This window comes from Thunnus maccoyii, chromosome 18 (genome assembly GCF_910596095.1).
Source record: "Thunnus maccoyii chromosome 18, fThuMac1.1, whole genome shotgun sequence".
In the NCBI taxonomy this organism is placed as follows: Eukaryota; Metazoa; Chordata; class Actinopteri; order Scombriformes; family Scombridae; genus Thunnus; species Thunnus maccoyii.
In genome coordinates this window covers 10985444-11000612 of record NC_056550.1, presented here as the reverse complement: position 1 = coordinate 11000612, position 15169 = coordinate 10985444, and positions in this window count along the sequence as shown.

The window sequence follows — 15169 nt, the reverse complement described above, 5'->3', positions numbered from 1 at the left end:
GGTTGAGCGCACTCATGGATCTAATCTTAAAGCATTCTGGTTGGTGAGGAAAGAAAAACAAACCAACATGATGTGAATTTTTGAGCTTGACTGGTAAAAATAGATCATTGTCATGTCCTAATTAGGACCAGACTTGGTGTAGAGTTGTATCAGCCCAAAATTAATATACTGACATGTTCATTTACACAGCGAAAAGAAGCCTCTGACAACTGCCCCTCATCTAGACTTCATTAAGATAGCATATACTTCTGAGTGTGCAGAGTATTAATTTTTTTTTTTACAGGTTAGGTTATATTTCTGTCTTGCAGAAAGCAGCATGAGTGCCACCTCTTGTTGTCACCTTGAAGCATTTTTTGAACAAAGCATAAAGAACAACACATCTAGCCCTTCAAACATCAGCACGGTCACACTTTCCTGTAACTGTGGCACAAGAGCTCACATGCAAAGGGTAATGAAATACATCGCATGCACCCCCCCTGTAAAAACCCTACATCAAACAGCGCCAGCTTCTAGTACACCCTAAGGATAAAAATCAAAACAGAGACGAGAAATGAGATGTGATTTATGAAATCCCATGCCTCTCATCTAAGAAGAAAAAGAGATTCTTGTAGTGCATATTCGTTCAAAGAAACATCAATCAGAACAGGAAAACTTAAAATTAGCTCTCTAAAAATCACCATAAGACAGAAAATCATGTTATGGCCTGGGAGCGAGCTAAAATAATTACATCTGAGGGCAATACATTCTAACATTGGATTAAAGATCTGCCTAATTTTAATTTTAACTCTGCAAATTCTATTCAAAATTAGTGACCCCCTTACCTATGTAAGTCTCTAGCTATCCTTGACAGTATGATTCTTTGTCCACTCCAGTCCATGTAAATCATAGACCTCCCCCATCATTAATGAAAGCAACTGTGAGGAGGTGTAACCATAGTTATTTAATATCCATTATTTACCTACTATGTCTGTTAAACATAAGATCCCTCTCTTTCATCTGTCATGAATGTATGCTGTCCAACTGCTTAGATATGTTTATGATCACTGAAACCTGGATATGTCAAGGAGATGCTTCATCACTAATTGAAGCAACTCCTCCTGGCTACTCACATCTTAATCATCTCAGGCTATCGGGGCATGGAGGTAACCTAGCAGTCATTTTCAAGAAGAAACATAAATGCTCTCCAACTTCCATATTCCTCAGCTGAATATCTCAGCTTTTAGGTCACAAGTAAAACCCCTAACCTTTTGTTTTAGTCTATAGACCACCTAAACCAAATCCAACTTTTTTGCTGGAGTTCTCAGAGCTTCTATCTCTTATCATAACACTGTATGACAGAATTCTGCTTTTATGTGATTTTAATATCCATGTATGTTGCCCCTCCAACTAGGGATGTGCAGAGGGTAAAATTATTTGTATTTGTATTTGAATAAAAGTGGAAAGAGGCTTAAAAATCCTGTATTTGTTTTTATTAGGCTTTTAATTTTAGAAAATTGAAGTGTTACAATAAGTGTTCATGAATAAATTATCTTACGATGGAGGTCCCCACACTGGGTCTCGAACTGGAGTCTCCCAGATCATAGACGACTACACTGACTACTGAGCTAAAACATCATTCATTGCTTCATTGCAGGCAGACCTCTACCTATTTATACACCCATAACACAGAGACAGCACACTGTGCAAATATTCACAAAAAAACCCATTATTTGTGCTTTGCCGAATAACGTATTTGTATCCTGGCACACCCCTACCTCCAACACCATAGCAAGAGAATTCCTGAACTTATTCAATCATTTGGTTTCTTTCAGTCCATCAGTGGTTATACCCACTAGGTCACACTTTAGACTTGGTACTGTCATCTGGCTTTGTTCTCATAGACCTGGCTGTAGAGGACACTGGTATGGCAGATCATAACACTGTTAGCTTTAAGGCTAGGGTGTCTGTCTCTGCTTCAGATTTATGCACCCCATTTAGATCTCTCACCAATGAAGAGCTAGTTGGTAATTTTAACAGTGCTTGTATAGCTATCTTAGACTCTATTGTACCTCTGAGAGACAAGAAATCTAAATCTAGAGCCCTGCCCTGTTCTAATGAACACACTCAGGCTCTGAGACATGTCTGTAGGAAGGCTGAAAGATCATGGAAGGCAAATAAACTACAAGTTAACTTTTAACTGAAAATTAACTGAAATTTTGAGAGAATACATGTGCATATATCAGACGGCAGTTAAGGAAGCAAGATCATCCTATTTCTCATATCTCATCTCTTAGAACTGCCATCCACAGTTTTATTCAATGTAATTCAACATGTCACCAACTCTCCTGCTAGCCATGAGATCGAATCCTCCCCTGAAAAATGTGATGAATTTCTAAAGTATTTCATCAATAAAATCTTTTATTAGGCTCCAGATTACACCGCAGGGTGGCGACCCTTTATCGGTCCCATCACTGGTTCACCAGTAATTTAGTCATCTCACCCACTTTGAACCCATATCTCTTCCATCCTTAGAAGAGATAATTATACACTTGAAACCCACATCATGTCCCCTAGATATCATACCCACTAAGTTTCTATTACAGATCTTTGACTTCCTTGGCACATACATCTTATATATCATAAATAGCTCGCTGGCTAGTGGTTGTGTTACTTCTTATTTCAAACAAGCCATTATCCAACCACTTTTAAAGAGAACTAATCTTGATCCCCTGGACTTCAATAGTTACAGACCAATCTCCAAATTAACATTACTTAGTCTTAGAAAAAATAGTAACATCTCAGTTAATATTGTTAATGAAAAGCAATAGTTGGGTTTCCAACCAAATGTATTGCAAATTTTGACCAAATTTTCAGAAAATTGGCAAAAGAAAATATAAATTTATGTGTGTTTCCATCCACTACTGTTATGCGAGGGTGCAATGAGATGATGTGATTAAAAGAGTGCCAGTCAAACAATACATAGTGGCGTTTCATTGCTGTTTCCCATGGCATTTATGTTTGTTTCTTGTATTAATTCAAAGAATGTTGCAGTCACCTCATCAGTCCACACATTTTTCATCTCTCCAGTGGAGTGGAAGCTTGAGTGACATTTAAAGAACCAGTGTATAGGATTTAGTGGCATCTAGTGGTGAGGTTGCAGTTTGTAACCAAATGAATACACCTCTCCTCACCCTCCCCTTCCAAGCATATAGGAGAAACTACAGTGGTCACAAAACAAAAAGAACACTCTAGAGCCAGTGTTTTGTTACTGTAGAAGCAGGGTGATGCAAAATGGCAGCCTGTGTAGAAGGGGACCCTTTCCTTATGTAGATATAAATAGCTTATAGTTTTATGTGCAAACTGAAAATGTGTATAAAAACAGGTGGATGGAAACCTAATGACATTTTTGAGAAATTTAAATCTGGTTTTAGATCTCATCATAGCACAGACTGCCCTTTTGAAAGGTGCTGCATTTGACCATAGCATCTTGCTCAGTCACCTCGAGAAGTGGGTCAGCATCTGACTCTGCCCTTCAAATCATATCTCAACCGCAGAATATTCTCACTATTTGTAATGCTTCATCTTTAACTGCCCATTTTACCTTTAGGGCGCCATAAGACTCAGTCTTAGGTCCATTAGTATTTTCAGTACACGCTTCCAGTCAGGGACATTATTCATAAATATAAAATAAATTTTCACTTTTATGTAGATGACACCCAGCTATATGTACCAATAACACTGATTGATACCAGTGGTCTAAATAATCTTATATCCTGCCTCAATGAGATTAAATGTTGGATGTCCAACAAATTCCCCCAGTTAAATGAGAGCAAATCAGAGACTGTTTTATTTGGCTCACCAAACTCAAAACAGGTGTGCTTTTTGACTCTGACCTTAGCTTTGATGCCTAAGTCAAGAAAACAGTACAGTCCTGCTTTCTTCATTTAAGAAATATCATCATTGTCATCCACGCTTTTCACAGTTGCACTACTGTAATTCCATGTACTCTTGCTTGAGCCAAAGTTCTCTTTCCTGTCTGCAGCTTGTCGAGAATGCAGCAGTGAGGACTTTAACTAATTCAGGGAAATGTGATCACATCACCCCTATCTTGGCCTCTCTTCATTCGCTACTTGTTCATTTTAGAATTATTTTTAAAATTTTAGTAATTATGTTGAAGGCTAAACGGGGTCTTGCTCCAAAATACATCTCTGAACTCCTCACCCCTTATGAACCAAATTGCAGTCTAAGGTCCTCTGCAACATTGTCCTGAAACGAAACAGGCATTTTAGCCCTGGACACGTACAACACCTGTGCCATTTCTGTAGAAGGCTGTAGACTACAGTGCATGCCACAATTACCATGATTAAAGATACTCATAAATTTAGTATGCTACAACAGGCACATGTAGAGGAAATGCTGATAGGTGAGGTGCAGGTGAAGGCGTAAAATCACAGACATGATGTGATGAAGATACAGATAGATACTGTTGCCAAAAACATTTGATATCTACGGAGCTTGCAGCTGCAACCAGTTCTAGTTCAGTGGTAATGATGTTCTCAGGATTTCTATAATCTATATTGTGTTGGTCTTTTGAAACAGAATCAGGTTTGTTGCCAAGTAGGTTTGCACATACAAGAAATCTGCCTTGGTGTTTTTGTGAGGCATAACAGTCAAGAATATACACAAAATTAAGTAATCTTAAATAATCCTAAAAGGAAAGAATTTACAATTTAAAAAAAAAAAGTAAAATATATTCTAAAAGAGAAGAGCTGCTGCACGTTTAAATATTACATAGAAAAGAATGAGAATGAAATGTACAAAATATTGACGATTAGTAAAACAGCAGTGTGCAATTAATAATAATAATAATAATAATAATAATAATAATAATAATAATACAAGTTGTATTAAAGCTGGAGTGCGGGACTTTTGTCTCCACCCTCTGGCAGTAAGAGTAATTACAAAAACACTGTCAACACATTCTTATGTCATAGGCTACACGGTAGCCTACTCTGTTGCTGCTGTTGTGGCTGTAAAACAGTGGATAAATTGCTACTACCATCACACAACCCCCACAAAATCACTCATTTCACTATCAGAATTTGATCCATATGGTCTGATAACATTTGGAAAGTCTAGAGGAGTTGCACGATTTAATTATTTTATCCCCATTCAAGTTAGCAGGGTCAGCCAGTGGAAGTCTCTGGGTGTGCATTCAAACAGCCAGTATGGGAATGTCCCTCCCGGCATGAGATTTAAAAACTCTGTATGCTGTGAAATACAGAATGATTAATCTGGTGGTGTTAGGTTTAATCAGCATTGTGTGAACTCGTTCAGACAGACATTCATGTATAAGCAAAAGTTCTGCACTGCAGGTTAATGTAATGTGCCATATTCAATCCAGAGATCACAGATGTGCAAAGATTTTGGGGTTTTTATGTTAAGATAACATGTAATGTCCATGGGAGGGATAGAGTCTGTGTCAGTGGGTTTTTGGGGCCTTGTTGATGAGGCCGGCTGTAGATGGGAAGAAACTGTTCTTGTGGCGTGAGGTTTTGGTATTGACAGACCTCAGCCTCTTGCCAGAGGGGAGCATTTCAAAAGTTTATGTCCAGGGTGGGAAGGGTTGGCCATGATCTCTCCTGCTCACCTCAATGTCCTGCACATCCTGGAGGGATGCCAGATTGCAGCTGATCACCTTTTTGGTACAGCAGATGATACATCGCAGTCTGTCCTTGTCCTTGGCAGTTGCAGCAGCATACCAGATGGTGATGGAGGAGGTGAGGATGGACTCTGGCAGGTTGAACCTCTTCAGCTTCTGCAGGAAGTACATCCTCTGTTGAGCCTTTTTGGTGAGGCTGCTGATGATCAGCTCCCACTTGAGGTCCTGGCTGATGATGGTTCCCAGGAAGATGAAGGACTCTCTTGTCGACTGGGGAGTCACACAGGTTGATAGGGGTGGGTGGGGCTGCGTTCCCTCTGAAATCCACAACCATCTTAACTGTCACCAGTCACCATGGTGGTGATGGTTAGTCTCCCACCTGTAGGTGGTCTCATCCTCACCAGAGATGAGACTGATGATTCACCCACAGACCTGTTGGCTCTGTAAGGCAAACTGCAGGGGGTCTAGGAGTGGGTCTGTGATGCTTCTAAGGTGGGACAACACAGATGCTCAAAAGACTTCATTACCACGGAGGTTAAAGCGACGGGTCTGTAGTCCTGTGGTCCTTGGTTTTTTGGGGATGGGGATGATGACAGAGGTCTTGAAGCAGACTGGTACATGGCATGTCTTCAGTGAGGTGTTAAAAATGTCTGTGAACATCAGAGACAGCTGATCGGCACAGTGCTTCAGGGTGGAGGGAGAGACAGAGTCTTGTCCAGCTGTGACAGCAGAACTCATTCAGGTTGTTGGCCAGCAGTGAGTTGTTAGTGGAGTGGGGAGCTTTTGGTATGTAGTTGGTGATCTGTCTGAGGCCCTTCCAGAAAGAAGCCAAGTTGTTTTCTGAGAACTGCTGTTGAAGTTTCTCAGAGTACAATCATTTAGCATTAGTCAGCGCCTTGTTAAAACTATATTTAGACTCCTTAAACCCGTCTGTTGATTGTAGTTTAACAGTGATCTACAGTGTTCTCCTCTCTGGTTGGGCGTTTAATTGGCTGACAGTATTTAGGAAGTTCATGGATGAGATTCCCTTTGTTAAAGCTGCCGAGGACACTAAAGAAAGAGTCTGGGTTTGTCCACTGCACACACAGTGTCTGGTCCGTGACCATGTGCTGTGCCTCCTGCACATGGGCCTGTGGTGGAATGTAAACATCGACCAGAATGAATGAAGCAAACTCACGAGGGGAGTAGAGAGGTTTACAGTTGATGAAAAATGTTTCTAGAACAGAAGAACATTGCTGCAGAATCACTGTCACATCTTTACATCAGCCACTGTTGGTGTAAAAACAAATACCTTCACCTTTCTTTTTGCCGGTGAGATCTGTGTCGTGATCCGCTCTGAACAGCTGGAAGCCTGCCAGCTGCAGCACAGAGTCTGGTATCGATCCACACATCCAAGTTTCTGTGAAGCACAACACGGAAGATGAAGTCTCTGTTCTTTCCCACCAGTAGCTGGAGTTCATCTAGTTTGTTGCACAGTGATTGCACATTAGAGAGAAATATTCCCTGTAACGGAGTCTGTGTCTGCTGAGATGCACGAGCACACCGGCACATTTCCCTCTCCTCTAGTGTTTCACTGTGTGAACAAAGGTGAGCACACTTTTGACCAAAATGTCCAGTAATTCCACAGGTGGGACGAGAAAGTTGGGAAATAAATACATAGAAGTTGTTTCCCTCATGTTCATGACCTCTTAGTGAAAGAACTCAGAGTACTGTAGCAAAACACTGAATTTACAAACAAAACAAGACAAAACAATGCGCACCCACACACTGAGGCAGCCATCCGCGGTACTATCTTGGTCCTGTACTACCTTGCTTCTGATATCAAGACGGATTGCAAAGCTCTGGACTCTGAGGCACAACATGACAAATGACTCTCCTCACAATCTGCTCAGAATCAATCATCATGATGCATGCTTCCAGTACCCTTTCATATTCAAATGAGAAAGATGTTGGAGCCTACAGAGTCGGGGCAGCTGTGGGAAGAAAAACTCACTCAGGAGATCATGAGCTCCTTTTGGCCCTATTGCCACACACAACTGTAGGAGTTGCCTTCTTCACTGTCCTTCAGTTTAAGAGAGATCTTCAACTTGTTCTGTTAGGAAATACCATGTGACCCTGTTTGGGTTTAGGTGGTTATCAGTTATCGGTAAATATCATTTTAACTAGGTGTAAGTACTTGAAGCTAGGCATAAACTCCACAGCAGTGGCTTAAGAAGTACTGAGATCTTTTACTTGAGTAACAATAGCAATAACACAATGAAAGAATACTGCAAGTAAAAGTCTTGCATTCAAAAGATACTTATTTAAGTAAATACTAAGAACTAAAGTAAAAGTACATACGTATTTGAAGCAAAATGTACTTAAAGTATCAAAGTACTCATTATGCAAAATGTCCCCATTTAGAGAGTTATATTTATCATATATATCATTAGAATATTAATATGATTAATTTACATGTATGCAGCATTTTAATGTTGTCAGGGTGGAGCCATTTTTCTTACAATCTATGTATATTGCTGGGTAATCTATAACAATGCTATTTTTACAGTTATTGTATAAACTGATGATGTTGTACATATCAAATGTTAATCTGAAAATTAGCAAGTAAGTATTGCTGTGAAACAAATGAGTAAAAAGTACAATATTTCCCCCTAAAATGTAATGGAGTAATAGTAAAAAGTAGCATAAAACTTAAGCATACTTGAATAAATGCACTTAGTTACATTCAACCACTGCTCCACAGTTTGTTCTTGTTAACAGCTTGGATGTTTTATTAATCACATGGTGTCACAGATAAATTCTAGTTAATATTCATATTAGCTTTCTTGCTAAGAGTTAGATGAAAAGGTAATTACCACGCTCATGTCCGTACAGTAAATTTGTAGCTACAGTAAGGAAACATTCCACTTTCAAATGCTGCAGCCCCTAAACTGGGACATTACAATAGACCTCCCATTAGTAGCTTTTGTCATACTGGTCAGTAACACAGAGCTAACTAGCCCACATACTGTAACTGAAGGTTAAGATACTGGTTTACCCGGGCCAATATCCAGCTGCACATATAGCAAAAAAGAGGAAGTTAGCCACTTTTGTTAAATGACTGCTCCCGGATCTGTAGAGAGAAAGAAATTAGTGACAGTCATGATTGTATCTGAATTGCAAAACTTTTGGGTTGTCATGCTCATATTAATTTTATTTCAAAAGCAGGTTTCTTATGTAACTAAACATAAATAATGAATTTCTAAAGCATGGTGTGGAATAGCTTTATATTAAATTGACTGAAGTTGAATTGATTTAACTTCACTTGAAGCTATAATTTAAATTTTAGGTTTCAGTGCACAGTTTTCTTGATTCCTGTTCAGCTTCCCTGCACCTCTGGGCAGAAGTGTGTTTTATTCACTGTGAGGCAACTGAAAGGCATTGCCTCCCCCACGGCAGCCAGTGGTGGGTTAACAACCTTCCTCTCTTTTCACACTGCTGTTTTCAGTAAAGATATCACCATGCAGAATATTGCATAAGACATCCACATATATACCGTATCAACATTTATTCTTCTGTATGGGCAGACAGCAAAGAAGAAGGCTTGATGCAGCGTTCTGCTTTCAGCTACTAACTTGCTCAGTGTGTATCAGGCTTCAGAAAACACAAATTCTCAGAGGTGCAGAGAGATGGAGGTTTTTATTTGTTGTGACACCAAGTTGCCAGAGCTAACTAGGTGTCATATGGTAGTGTTGACATGTCATTAGTAAGCTCTGACAAGCCAGGCAACAGCTGTGTGCATCAATGCAACCTTACTCCGATTATGTTATGCTCATAGTCGAAGTAAGTATAATCGCAGTGAAATATGTGGATTATCCGATCTTACTACGATCTTACTTTGGGGCCAGTCAGAGTATGTGTACACCTGAGTTGAATTACTGAAACTCTGATAAAGGTACACATATACAACTGCTGACGTACTGCTCCATGTGGTGCAGTGTTGACAGAGTTCATGTTGCATGTCTTGCGTAACATGGACATAATGTCAGTCAGGTTAACCAGAGCTCTCATGTGTTCATTATTGACTTTAAAGTAATAGAACATAACAGGAAATAAAGAAAGCTACTCAATGTCATAACTCTCTCTAGATAATCGAACTAACTATATGACACATGTAAACTAGATTATTAAAGGGAGTAGTCACTTTTACAATCATGTAAACGGCATACATACACTAATGTCTTAATCGCAGTATTGGTCATAATCACACTACTGTGCGCATGTAAGCATAGCCATTGACACACTCATACACACACACTACTTCATTTTAGTATCACTGTGTTCCAGCCATAGCTGCTCCGGAAACAATTCTCTGTAATTACACTGTCTACGTGTATGAAATGACTTGCTTGTGCATGTTGCTAAAGTGATTAGAATAAGTAACTCCTGGAGCTAATTTTATTGCATTTCTCAAAATAGCTGATATACCATGCAGATAATTTCAGATAACCAGCGAGACAATTATGTCTGTCTTACAGAAATAATTGGTACTGGCAAAAAAAATATAGTGAGTGTCTGGACAAACTATAAAGGAGACCCAAAGTTCCCTGCTATTGTCTGGTGCTGTTGTAATCTTATTTGGAGAATTCAAGGAACAGGGAGGGCAGCTCAAGTGTCCTACAATGACACCACACCAACAAATACTTTCCATTACACATCCCTTAACTGAGTCATCCACAGCAACAACCAGGAAGTCAGGGGAATTGATTAGCCAAGTGTTGAATCATTAATCAAACATCGTCTTTTGCCTACTAATAGTGAGCTGAGGTAATCAACTGAAGCATTTCAGGAAGAAAGAACATCTTTAATCATGGGTAAACATCTTAATGATTCACCACACAGGATGTGCGCTTTGGCACAAAGCCATTTGCCGCTTAAGGGACATCATCTGTGACAGAGCCGAATAAAGCCAGGCAAAGCTGACAGAGAGAAGTTTCCAACTACAGCATCGCTAATACTGCAGATGAACATGGAGAGGCTATGCTGGGAAAGCCTGAGGTAGAAGCTCATGTATAGAATAACATTATTGTCATAGAATGAGAGCCAAACATTTCCCTGTAATGTAGATACCTATTCAAGCTATAACATTTAATCTTCCTTATATCCTTTAATATTTTATTAGTGAACTTAAATCTTTAGCCATATAAGCGCCGTTGCTCTAGAGATAGCAAGGTAAGTCTGTCAGTTGGTCCGCCATTTTGGTCCAACTGAAATATCAAATAACCACTGGACTGTATAACCACCAACTGTAATAACTTTGGTGATCCCCTGGCTTTTCATCTAGCACCATCCACAGGTCAAAATTTTAATTTGTCCAATGCTTTGGTTTATGATAGATAGCAACCCAACTTCCTTTGCTATTTCTGGGTATGTAATACAACTGTCTGTGACATATCAGTCCAGTGTTTAAAGGAAAAATTAACCGCTGTGACTATGATGATTTCTTTAAACTAGGTCACCTATGTAATAGAAATGTGCATTTTTTTTTTTATTTTGTTTTTTATGTGGTGCAGATTTGAGGTCTCGCCTATTTTCTCCACGTGACGTGTGCGGTTCTCAGCAGAAATAGACAGGGAAAACGATAGTAGCAGCGCAGCCGCACAGACACGCTGCCTGTGTGGACGCTGCAAGCGTGCGAGATGCAGCAGTTCAGCAACGCACACACACATGCACTGCTCACGCATCCTGTGTGTCCAAAGTGTTAGTGAGCAGCAGCATAACATCTCTTTCCTGAGGCTTATTTTCATTTACAAAATGTTTTTCCTCATTGAGTCTGGATAAATCACACCTGTTTTCAAAGGATCATAAAACAAACCAGTGCGCTGGAGTCAGTTATGTTATGTGGATCAACTTACTGAGTGCTGCAGGGTGCTGCTGGATGTAGCTGTAGGTTACAGGTAACACAGTTGCTGTTTGCTGTTGTTCTGTATTCAGAGTTTTTTGGTTTGTGTTAGTGTTATCATGACGAAAGTCAGCTGACGTTTGTGTGTCAGCCCGCACTGTAGCTTAGCTCTGGTGGTCGTTTTCTCCTCCAGTTCACACTCCTGTCTGATTACACAGCACTATATTCGGCCTCAGAAGTTGTAATAGTGGCACCACATCTCTGCTCCGACATTACATTGTGAAGCTAGTTGTTGGTTTGTATTAGATTCAGCTCTTCTGGATGAATCACGGATAAACTTAGCAGCTTAGCTTTGCTGTTGCTCTGGTCCGGTGGTCGCGATATTTGACCTTGTATCATGAAACTAGTTTTCTTCAAAATTTTTCTTTTCTTTTCTAGTTTTCTTTTCCCTATCGCTAGCGTAGCATGGCATGGGAGTGTTTTGGGAGACCCACATTTTATCGTCCTTGAAGGCACCACTACTGAAAATGAGGAAACGTAGTTTGTAGTCGAAGGCCGATCTCCATTGTCTGCCAGATGACACGTTTTGCAGACATTTGCCAGCAAATGAGGGGGGAGCTCTGGGTGCAGGCAACATGGAGGAAAGTTAAACATTGTTAATTTGCATATATTACCCACATTGTAATGATACAATTCTGATTGAAAATCAGCAAACTTTCCTTTTAATGATACTGTAAGATCATTAACTTCCTCTCTGTCGTCTTAACAGCTAGTAAACTCAACTGCACTAAAAAGCGAAATAATTAAACTAATAATTACTGTTCTGCACATCAAACCATGCCATACTCTTCTGTCTAAATATTTTCAGTAGCTATCACAGCAGAGTTTATTTAATTGATCTTGGGAATTTTTTCATGTATTTTGCACCTAGGCAGTTTTGACCAATGTGACCCTTTAAGTATAGGCATTCATAGACAGTTTCTTCACTTTTCCATCTTCAGGGACATATAACCTTTAATGCTGGTCAGCAGTTTCTTAGCCCTCTCTGCAGCTGATTACTGAGAACTGCTGTACAGAACCTACACTGCCACATTCAGTCTCTATCTTCTTCCACAGCCCTCTTACCTCCTGCATCAATCCATAGTTCACTAAATAACTCATGAGAACAGAGCAGCATGCTGGCTGTAAAACTACACGATACCTTTGATCTCTAAAAAAACTTTCACATCAAGGTCCTAACAACACTGATCCAAGAAAACATGTTTTTCTGTGATTCCCATTTGAGAGCTCTGGCCTTTTACTGTATATTCTTGGTATGGCATTTGTAGAAGATCACTTTGAAGTTGCCATGCAAAGCCCTAATAAAAACTGTCACATACACATGCTGTTTTTCCTTTTCTGTCATCTCTCTCCCACTTCACTCTTTCCAAACTCGTCTAAACCAAGCCCCCTGCCTTGACTCTTATTCCTACTTTTCAATCATTTGTCTTCTCGTCTATATCTTCTCTCCCTTACATTCAATCCATTTTCTCTGCAGGATGGTCAGTCTTTCTCCACTTCTCTCCCAAATGCCCAATACCTCTCACACCTTCTCAATTACCCCTTTTGACAGTCCACTCAGACAACACGGTCACCAGGGCAGATGACCTGTACATAAGGGACGAGGATCTCTCATTCCCTTCTCATCACTCTCTTAGCCTACATTATTTGTCAGGACTGAGGGTATGCAGTCATCAAGCATCTCAGATCTACCCAAAAGCCAAGCCGAAGACAGCCCCCACCTCTTCAGTCAAAAGCTGTCAGTTCTTTTCCACAGAAGACCGTGGAGGATTGGTTCCTATATGTCCAGTGTGCTTTACACTCAGCTCTATAGATTCACACAGAAGCTTAGTGTGAGACAGCTGTGACAGATGTAGCCTGGATGTCTGTTGCTGGAGCTGCCAGTTGGCAGTGGGAACCATAGATGAGGATGACTCAGTAACCGAGAATGACTGCGGAGTAGCCTCTTGACTTCTCATTTGGCTCTACAATGCCACTCAGGACATGCATTACTGGAGAAATACACACAGATAGGTCTAATGTGAAATTTGACCATTTACTGTAAGAGGGGGGAAATATCCTGCAAAATGAGGCACTGCCTGGAGGCCATAATATTGTCAGCAAGCAACTGGAAATGTAGCAAATATGATCCTGAACAAATATGAAAAATGATTTCCTTTACTTTCATCTGACTTTTAGGAAAAATATGAATTTAAGTGGAACCTTTACAGAATATATTTACACAAAAAGGCACCCCCATCTGCTTTTCAGCCAAACCTCACTACTGGTGCAATTTAGCCGTTTGACATTTTGGGCAATAAGTTTATTCAGGTCCTTGCTGAAAGGCAGAAAAGAAGATTGATGCCTCTCTCATACATATGTATATGTTGATTACAGCTGCCAGTTAGCTGAGCTTGGTGAGCATAAAAACTGGAACTGGGAAAACAGCTAGCTTGACTCTGTCCAAAGTAACAAAATGAGCATACCTGCAAAGTCACTACCACCAGCATGACATAGTCTGGCACATAACCCGTTGTGAAACCTTAACTTGTTTTTTGGAGGGGTTTTCTCTTCTATTTTTTTTTTTTTTTTTTTGAATGGAATAAACAAATAAGATATAACATGTCAGTTTTAGAAGTACTTAGGTGGATTTTGTTAGCTTCGGACATAGTAAGGCTATAGCTACAGTGATCAGACATCCTGGTTTGTCCGGGATTGTCCCTGTTTCAAGCTGGGTGGCCCAAGTCCCAACAAATATCTGTAAAACACTAAAATGTCCCAGTTTTCAACATTCGCTACCAAATTGTCCTGGTTTTCACCACAATTCAAATAATAATAATATTATACTGGTTTTCAGCGCTACATAGACATTTATCATGTTCTGTCCCATTCATTATCTTAACTCAATAAAAAAACATAAACAGTGCAGAACCTGTCAGTATGCTAACAGTTAGCTATCATGCCGAAGAGAGAATTTGTCTTTTCTTAAGAGCTCCAGGAGGCTTATTGCTTCTTTCATAAAGTACACAGCCTTGGTGCATTTTGGGAGACAAAATATAATTTTTCATCTGCTGTTGAAAGGTGTGCTCAGTAGGTGCGCTAAGCACTGAAATAATTGTCCCTCACCCTGATGAAAACACCTATGGTGCATGCATAAGTGCATACATATGCGTGTGCATGAAGGTGCGGTATGCTTAAGGGTCCCGGTTTGGGAGTTTGAAAATATGGTCATCCTATCAGGCTAGCTGTTTCCAGTCTTTATGCTAAGCTAAGCTACCCTGCTGCTGGTTGTAGCTTTATATTTACAGTACATACATGAAAGTGGTATTCTTCTTCTCAACTAAGTACCAGCAAGAAAGCCAATAAGCATATTACTGTATTCTCAAAAATACACTTATTCGCTTAAGTTAAATGTATTCTCAGTGCGGCACCAACCTTCAGTTTGTGTCAGGCGGGTGAATAAGATAGTGTTTAAATAGTTATGCTAATCATAACAGAGTTTGCATTAATGATATGATTCCTGGCAACTTTACCATGAAACAGATTTTAACACCATCTGGGCTGACAGACCTGGCAGTGAAAGTGAAATTCTAACGAGTGTATAAAGA